The sequence below is a fragment of the Octodon degus genome, unplaced genomic scaffold (genome assembly GCF_000260255.1).
Source record: "Octodon degus isolate 3935 unplaced genomic scaffold, OctDeg1.0 scaffold00129, whole genome shotgun sequence".
Lineage (NCBI taxonomy): Eukaryota > Metazoa > Chordata > Mammalia > Rodentia > Octodontidae > Octodon > Octodon degus.
The window spans coordinates 5460266-5470233 of NW_004524705.1; the positions used below are offsets into that span (position 1 = coordinate 5460266).

Consider the following 9968-nt stretch of genomic DNA (forward strand, 5'->3'; position numbering starts at 1 on the left):
GAAGAGTAATAGTGAGATTACATGTACTGTCACTTGGATTCTAAGGATTTTTGGAACAAAACGTTTTCTAATCCTTTGAATTTATATTAAAGCAAAATTGTGAATTTATGCCCATGAAGAATGTCTACATGTAGAATAAGCTTGATCCATATTCATGTATTGATTTTTATCACACTGAAAATTATCTGTATGTGTCTTTATTTTTGTTTTGTGAATTAATGCAAAAATATGCTAAACTAAGTTATTTCCTATAGTTACAAATTGGTACTATTTAATGAGCACTTATAATTTACCAGGGATGAAAATGCTTGTCAGAAAAATATTACTATCTTTTAAGACAGAAAATTGGTGTCTAAGTGCAACATGGTGATCCAGTTGCCAAGTGTGACAGCAGAGCTTCAAATCAAAATCTGTTCATTTCAAAGTCCACCATATTAACAAGACTTTATATCATTTTATGAGTATTTCTTGGACTCATAATTTGATCACCATGTTGCACTTACACACCAACTTTCCATCTTAAAAGATAGTAAAATTTTTCTGACAAGCATTTTCATCCCTGGTAAATTATAAGTATATAATTTAATAACATCAAATATATAAAGTATATAATTTAATAACAAGTAAATGACTCAGGAGACATTTTAGACACTGTAGATGTCTACGTTGATAATAGTAGAACCAGCACACGCAGACTTATTATGTGATTTTAGGAAGAACAAAGGAGACGGTGAGGACCCCAGAGCTCACACCAGCCATGTAAAGTCTGAGCCTGGAGCACAGCGTGTGCTTCTCCTCTCTTCAGACCCTCCTGATGGCGTAAACATGCTGGCCACATGCACGTGTGTGCATAAGCAAGATCTCACGCACCACATGTGCGCATCAACATAGCTGCCAGCATAGCATAGATTCTGCGTTATTAACTGTAATACAGAGTCTTGGTATTCAGTCTAAAGATTTTGCAAATATTCTTGTTGTCCTAATTTTACCAATAATTATAATGTTTCAACTGTTTTTACCATAACTTGCTTAGTAACCTTTTGGCTTTCCAGTGTGGATGAACTTAGAATTTTTAAATGGTCCAAGACTACCTCAAATTTCTGCTTCGCGTCTGATGTTCACTTAACATCTTTCAGCCTTACATACAGACATTCAGAGACATGTTTTCAGGTCTGCTGAATAGCCAAGAGTTCTAGGAGTTGTGATAAATGCTGCTCATTTCTGTTTTGAAGTGTACATGCTTTTCTTTGATTTTTTTCATCCTGACCTTCCCAATTGATTGTTTAGAACATAAATTAGCTTTGGTATGTTAGTGATCTGGAGGCCTTCCAAGAAACCTTTCTAATTTAGAATTGAGATCAGATATACTTAATTAAGTAGAGTCAAAAAAGCCAAAACTGTAGCTATTTCTGTGAAGTTCTGAAAGCAGGTAACTAATTGTGATTCATCAAAAAATAATGCACAGACAAAGTATGTACTTGTAAAATTTCTTTAGGGTCTATTAATTCCAAAGTGCTTTGGTGTGCTTCTTTTGCTGGTTTCCCAGATAGATTGTGTGGAGCGAGGCTTCAGCTGAATTCCTTCCTGGTGAGTACATCCACTGCAGTGCTTAGTTACTTGTAACCGATGGCACAATCTGAGCTTGAAGCTGGGTATGCGAGTGTCTTGGCTTTCACCGAGGGCTAGTCCCACAGAGCAGGAAGGAAAACAGAATGCAGGAAATGTGTTACTGGTTAGAGATATGTTACCATGTTTTAGGTATGAGCAGGGTGACTTATGGATGATCCAGGGGAAGAAAAAAAATGTTTTCTCTGTTACCTGAAAAAGAACTGCAGGAAATTTCTTAAAATTTTAGATTCAAACTCCTGAAAAATATTTTCAAAGGGGGAAAGCATATTGATAAACTTCACTACAATGAAAAAGTTGTACATCATATAATAGGAGCTAAGTTCTTAACTTATAAAGTATATGTAAATACTAGAGAATAAATGAATACCATAACCAGATTGATAATATTATCTATCAAACTGTTGTGATAAAGAAATTAATGCTTTTGAATGAAGAAATGGAATTGATCTTAATTCTATGAAGTAACTGATTCTGGACTTATTTCCCTACCATTTAGATTGACAGAATTTCAAACACCTTAAAACATCACCATTGGTAAAGAAGGTATAGGAGACTAGACACAGACATGAAGCCGGTGTGAAATCTAAAGTAAACAAATTATGTTAAGAGGAAATGTAAAAGATTGATTCTGACCTAATGGTCATTAGCACAGGCCTGCATGAATGACTACAACACATGTGTGGATTGGGAAATTATGTCCTAAAATGTAAAAAAGCAAAATTAAAAGCTAAACAACCCAGGGCTCTCTTCTGCGTCATCTTACAATTGTCAGGATTACATCTACATTAGTTAAGAGGTACTTAGGAATGGATAGACTATTTCCATAAACCTTTAATTTTGCTAAAGTAGAATATTACACACATATAGATATAAATACACATGGTACATGGTCTTATAATAGTAACAAGAAACACTGACAGTGGAATGAGAAGGCTGGAAGCAATAGAAAAACAGGTGTAAAGGAGGTTTATAATACTATAATTTTGAATTCAATTATCAGTGTGTATGTTGGTGTCGACACATGAAGCAGTATATTCATATCAGCATTCTATCGTGTAGGGCGGCACAGGGCCTGTGGGTGCTCACAGAGACGGGGGCATTGTATCTTGGTCCAGTTGTACTACCTTAGGCTTCTTGGGCTGTGTTCTTGTCTTATGTGTGTTCTTTCCCTCGGCTCTGGTGTGCTGCTGGCTCTCTGGAGAGTGGATGCAGTTCTCTGCTCATTAACAGATTCTTCCCAGGGAAGCTTGGCAGGAAGGGTGAGCGCCTCTAGGGACACAGGACTCTGTGAGGTTCAATGACTTGCACCATTGCTATGTGCTGACTTAGTCTGAACAATTTCATGGAGAAATTGGACAATCAAAAGATACACTGTTTCTAGTAATTACTGTCCCATTGAAAAACTTTTCATTTACAGTTGTCTTCATGGTGACTGTCCAAAGAAAATTTAACATGTACCAGCTAGATGGTTGGATATTTGTCTGATTGCCTTCGAGAGCCCCACAAGCTATGAGTAGTGTACGCACCTCAATACAAATTTGGGAAAACTGCTGTATTTTTAAAAGAAATTTCATTAATTTTATTTTATTTGTTTATTTATTTTTTTTGTGGTACTAGGGATTGAACTCAGGATCCTGCACTTGCCAGGCAAGCACTTATTCTACTGAGATATCCCCCCAGGCCCCCAACACTCTGTTACTGATGAAACACAAAAGTTTAAAATAGGCTATATGGTATGTAAATTTTTATTATGCTTGACATATTTAAAAATATATATTGTTATGCTTGCATATTTAAAAATATATATTTTAAAAGTATATAACTATTTAAAATTTTATAGCCTACCTCTGGATTTTATTCTGTACAGCCAATTGCTTTTTTTCTGTTTTAAAGTGTTTCTTTTGTAACGTTTCTTTATGCTGTACTAAGTAATGTGAGGAGTTCCCTACTTGTAACTATTCTGATTTTAGAACTTACTGTTTCATTTTTCTATAAATTCAGAGTTTAGCTGTTTTAATCAGTTATCTTATTCCTATTAAATGCACTGTAAGTGTTTGAAATATATATTTAGCTAAGTATGTGAGTTCACAATACACTTTGTCATTCTAAACTCCATTGGAAATGTTTTAAGAATACATATTACAGATACAATTAATCCTAGCTTATACATTGTAAGAAACTAGATTAAATATAGATTTTAATTTCATAAGATTTTCAGTCTGTTCATGGATGCCTTTCTATTTATCATTGAGCTTAAGTGTGAGGTCTTCTTTTAAAGAACTGGAACATGTAGAATTTATTTAATTTTCTTTTTACCAAAGAAGCTTTAGGCAAAATGATTTTACCAACAGAAAACATTGAAAAGGTATAGACTCACATACAGAATTATAAGCACCTCAGAAATTCATTGTAACCTCAGAGAGAGAGATTTCTAATCCCCTAATCTTACTTTGTGTGCTATTAAACTGTAAGTTAAACCTACTAGTATAAATTCTTGAAATTTTAATTTAGCTTTGAATTAGAAGTGTTGGTAAAAATCACTGGCATATTTTAAAGTATATTCTTAACAGAAAGAAAGCCTCGAGGTTTTCCTGCACTCAATTTGATTTTAACTTTAGTCAAGACAGTTTTCATTAAAGCAGCTTTTAAATGTTCAGCTCAGCTTTGATTAATGCCTTTCATTATGGCAGGCATTCACTTGATAAAGGTGAGTTCAACTGAATAAAAATGACTATTCAAAAAGAGAGGGCAAAGGCAGGTGGACGGTGAGAACAGAGGGACAGTCTCTGCTATATGGCAAAACCACAGTGGTTGTGACCCAGTTCCACTAGGAGCACACTGTTCACTAAGAGGGTGAACTTCGGCCGACATTCCCCCAAGCACAAGTAATATCAACATTACAATTGGTAGCATTCTTGAAGGGATGATTTAGAACAATATGATGTCTGAATCATATGTGCAGAAATACCAGAAAATGAACAGACCCTATTTTTGTCTTGCTTGAAAATAATTCTTTTAGTTCACAGATATTTAAGGAATTTTCACCATATGATGAACACCAGAATATACAGAGACGACGACAGTAAATGTGACATTCATTGGGATTATTTACATGGATCGTATACTTTGCTGACATGGTATTGATTAAGGTTAAATGTAAAACAGGAAATAATCTACTCTAAGTATCAAGTCATTCAGGGATAGAACAACAGACTCACATGGCAAAGGCCCTTGGTGGGAGAAGCGCTTAGGAGGGGATAGCTTGTCAAGTGAGTCAAATGGGGTAGGTTTAGTACTAGAACTAACTGAAGAAGTGATGATGTGCTTCTAAGTTACTATTTGCTAGAAGTGCCTCGTTGTATCATAACTTACGAGCCCTGCACCAGCTCCCTAGATATGCAGTCTTCACTGGCCTTCACATTTAATTTTGCCAATTGTATTTCAATTATTTAAATTACTTGCAATATTGTGTGTGCCTAATAAGAGATAATACACCTAGTCCAGCAAAAATTAGTAACTCAGAAGAAAGCATTTTTAGGGTAAACACCACCAAGCATTAAACTTACCATCTTCTCTATGTGTAAAATTAGGTAGCAGTAAATATATCCACATGATTGTGCAACAGAACCCCAGGACATTTTGCTTTGTAAAATTGAAACACTGTACTCAAACACTGATTCCCATTGTCATTATTCCTAAAACAACGTAGTACACCAACTACTTGCAGTGTGTTTACATTATATTATGCATTTGTCCTTTGGAGATGGTTTGACACTTAAAGGAAGATGTGTAAAATCTACATAATTTTATGTGAGACTCTCTCTCTCATATATATATATGAGCTTTAGTCCGCTGAGCTATCTGGCTGGCCTTCATTGTAGTTTTTTTTTTTTTTTTTCAGAGTCTCTATTGGCATCTGTGTCGAGGAATCTGTGGTTCACACAGGCATCCAACAAACACATCTAGGTACGGATACTTCGCTGTGCTTGACGCTGATCCACGGCCACTGCTGCCTGTCTTCCAGTGCAACACCTCCCTCCTGAGCATGACATACACGGATGCAGGCTGCCCTCTGGCCTGGCCTCAGCCCCCGAGCAGCCCTCCATGCCTGTGGCCCATACAGGTGTGGAGGGGCCCAGCTGGCTGAAGCTGGGGGCACACAGAGCTGCACAGCTGGTTGCAGGTTGCAATGCTGAGCTCTCTGCTCATGGACGGCTGCAGTAGTGACACTGGGTCTCTGTGTGACCAACACGAGGCACGATGGTACAGATAGGCCACCACTCCCTGGGCCAACCTGTAAGTTAGTTCTTTGTAGGGGCTGCTGGTTCTGGAGACTGAAGGAATTCATAAGGGTCATGGGTCACATCCTGCTGCTCCCCAACACTAAGGTGAGAAGGGCTTCCTGAAGGGTGCTGCTCTCTCTCAGAAGCATTGGACAGGGAGTTGAGGTTGGAGGACTGTCGGGAGCCACCTCGTTCTGCCTGAGCTTCATGCAGGTCCTGTAGGAGCTTCGCTGTCTCATCCAGGTTTAAGTGGCCATCATCATGGTCCAGCTCCTTCTTCACCTTCCCCAGAGAGCTAAGCATGGAGATGTCCAGGGAGACGTCAGAATACGACTTCATCGACATGAAATCCAGAACAGAGCCACTGCTGTCTCCCAGCGAGTCCCCAACCTTCACTTCGTCCACAGCTCACACAGGCACGTTCCTCCGCTGCTTCAGCTGGAGGAGCATCCGCGAGTGGTCTCCACCTGTGATTTGGTCCAGGAGATCATCCACCATCTTTTTGCTGTAGCTCCCAGCATCTTTCACGAACTCCTGCAGGCTCAGCGCACATTGCACGCCTGTCTCATCCCCGTAGGCCGAATACAGCAGCTCCATCTCATCCGACTTCAAGCCGCCAAACACGCAGTTATTCTGCATGGACAGGGCAGTGCTGGCACTGGACAAGAATGTGACTTTGTTTCTCCTCTCATCTTTGAAGCCCAGTGTCGTGAAGCCTGGTAGCAGCTTATTGGAGAGTGAGCTCAGGTCCACGGGGTGCGTCTCCTCTTCTTCAGCGTCAGGCTCCGCGGCATTCACCACACTGTACAGCAGGCTCCCGTCTCCTAGCTTCTTCAGGTAGCCCGTCTTGCCTCCTGGCAGGAACCTGTTGATCCTGTCTCGTGCCTCGTCAGCCGCGTGTTCCACCAGTGCCAGGACGTGCTCCTCCGCAGTGCTGTCCGTCAGGCTGCAGGCATTCCCTTCCGGCTCAAACATGCAGCTGATGACTTCTCTACTTGGCTTTTTGGATTTCTTGGCAGTTTCTACTTGCACTGGGACAACCTCAGGAACAGGCTCCTCAACGGCCGTGTCCTCGCTGCCCAAGAGAGCCACCTGTTTGCTCATCATCTTAAAGCCTGCGTGGAGAATCTTCTTTGCTAACTTGTAGTACACAGTGTCTGGTCTATTGTAGGTCATTGCATTATCACACATCAGTTTGAAATCTGCCTTAAATTCTGTGACTGACTTGTATTCATTAGCTACGATTTTGTCTTTCATTGTGCCAAAGTCCATCGAATGTTTTATTATCATTGAACATCCGGGAGCAATTGCATCCGTCACAGGAAAAGCAAAAAATCCATGAGGGTCTTTTCTCTGAAGCTGACGGAGGAAGTGCTCCAGGAGCTGCTGAATAGGTGTGCTCTCATTCTCCGCTGGCTGCGTCCGGCATGCTCGCACTGGCCGGTCAGGGGGCGGCTCCACCTCCACCTTCTTCCCAGGGTCGAAGTCTTCAGCCTCTCCCTCTGTGTCACAGTGCTCTTTCTCTCGCTTGCGCTTCTTCTCTTCCTTCCGCTTCCTCCTCTCCTCATCGTCGAGGTGCTTTTCTTTCTCGGCCTTCTTCTTCTTTTTCTTCTTCTTCTTCTTCTTCTCCCGGTGCCTCTCCCGCTCGTGGTCCGACCGGTCGTCGTAGTAGCTGGAGTCGTGGCCGGACCCCGAGAGCTCAGTCACCTCGCTGCCTCCGACCTTGAGCACCAGCTTTAACGGCTTCTCCAGCGGCGCGTCCGCGTAATCCTTGTAGGACGAACGCCACTCGGCTTTGTGCTTCTTATGCTTCTTTCCCATGGCTGCGACAGCAGACGCGGTCTACAGACCCACGCAGGCCCGGCCGCCAGAGGACTGGCTTCAGCCCATCGCAAACATTCATTGTAGTTTTGATTGTCTTCTGTCTTATAATTATGGATGACAAAGTCTCCTTTAACTTAGTTGCTGTCCATTTATCTTCTTTGTAGGCAAGTCTGTTCAATCTCTATTCTTGTTTTCAAGTTATGCCATTTCTTTTGCGTTGAGTTGCAGAAAATCCTTATGTTTGGAATATTAATCTTGCAAGAGGTATGATATGAAAATATTTTCCTATTATATTATTTCTCTCACAATCAAAAATTTATAGGCTTCCTGTAGTTTGAGTTGCTATCGAACTTTTATTTATTGGGATTTTGGTGTCATGCCTGAGAAAACATTGCCAAATCCACTGTGCAGAATGTGTTCTTTCAAATGCTCATGTAAGAGTTCTTTGGACTTAGATTTATGCATTATGAATTTATTTTTATGATCATGACCATTGAACTTGATTTTGTCAACGTGATTGTCTTGAGAGCAGCCAAGGGTGTCTGCGGAGCACACTTCTTGGTGTGTCTTGGGGGTCTGGGGGGCATAATTGTGGGCGAGTCCTATGCATGAGCTTTCATCTCCTCTGCTTCTTAGCCATGGTTCACTAAGAAACCCCTCTGCTATGATATGCTTGCCTTGGGGGCCAGGTAAATGTGGCAGGAGTACCCTGAAACTGTGAGCGAACTGCATCATGCTACAGAGAAAGCTTAGTAACAGAGTGGTATCCGGAGGGAGAGTCTGACTTTCTTTGACAAGTGCTTTCCCTGTTTACACAGTACCACTTGTTACAGACAACATCCTGGCCTACATCGTGCACTTTTTGGTCTTGGTTCTTATACCATGTGTACAAGTTTTCTCTTAAGGCTCTCCATTTGGGGGTATTAATCTCTATCACTGTCTTTCTCCTACTCCCAGCAGACTTGATTTCATTTACTTTGTAGCAGATGCTTGAATCAAGAAGGATAAAGCTTCAAACATTATCCTCTCAAGTTAGTTCAACGTATCTTGAATTTCTTTATGAATTATAGGACTCTTCTTTTCTCTGCAAGATATATCTGGGATTTCCATAAGGATTGCAATAAATTTGTAGATCCTTTCAATAGTACGAACAATTTAATAATACTAAGTCTTTAAACATGTAAACACAGATACTTTAATTATATCCTCTTTGATTTCTTGGAGCAATATTTTCTGGTTTTCAGTATACAAATATTTCCTTGTTTGGGTTTACTTATAATTATTTACACTCTTTAATGACAGGATGTACAGGATCATTGCTATTTTGCTCTCACGTTGGTTAACATTAATGGTGGAAATATGGCTGACTGTGCATGTTAATTTTATGTACTATGACATTGATGAAATTGCTTATTATTTTTAGCTATTCTGTGGTATCTTTAAATTTTCTACATATTAGGATTTTTTTCTGGCTTAGGCTACCTAAAGGGAAGGTCTTCTGCAGCAGGTGGAGTTGAAGATTGAACTGCAGTCCCCTGCACCCAACTGAGTTTACCCAAGCAGTCACTTTAAGCAACTGAGAAAACCCATATAGTGTGCCTAAGGAGAGTCACCTTGAGAGAAAAAATTCTCTCAGGCTTTCACAAAGAGCAAATTGGTCAAGCAATGGCTGTGACTCATCCAAATGCCTGACACTGACAAAAGATCTACAAGGTGCTGTACATGGTTTCAGGGTAAATTCTGAGGGGATTTGACAGACTTTGTCAAATACAAAAGTTACATTTTTACTTATATAGATCTTGCTTTAATTTGGTCTTAACCACCCAGCAGAAAAGTATAACCACAAGGTATAAGATGTAGTATCCTATTAATATGCTGAGCTATAAAAGGCTAAAGTCAACAACTTCTGACAATTGCCAGTTCTGCTGATAACCCACTATTATGGACTATTGGACTATATTATGTTATTTTGTTGAATTTGAGTAGCTACAATATTTGAACCGGCATCAAATATGAAAAGGTCCTTTAAAGACTTCTCCAAATACAGCTTCTCTAACAACAATGGAACACCCATTCCTGACAAAACAAAACAAAACAAAAAAGGGAGATATAAATAAGGGACCATTTTGTAGTGAAAAATACATATGTATATAAAAAATAGGACAAATATACAGCTACTTACTCTTAGTTCAATGAGAAGAAAGGTTTGTACTAACATCGTTTAGACAAGAT

At 39.8% G+C, this 9968-nt stretch overlaps 1 pseudogene; it reads right to left on the reverse strand.

Moving 5' to 3' along the window:
• Positions 1 to 5543: 5543 nt before the first annotated feature.
• Positions 5544 to 7770, reverse strand: LOC101565033 (annotated as a pseudogene).
• Between the last annotated feature and the right edge of the window lie 2198 nt (positions 7771 to 9968).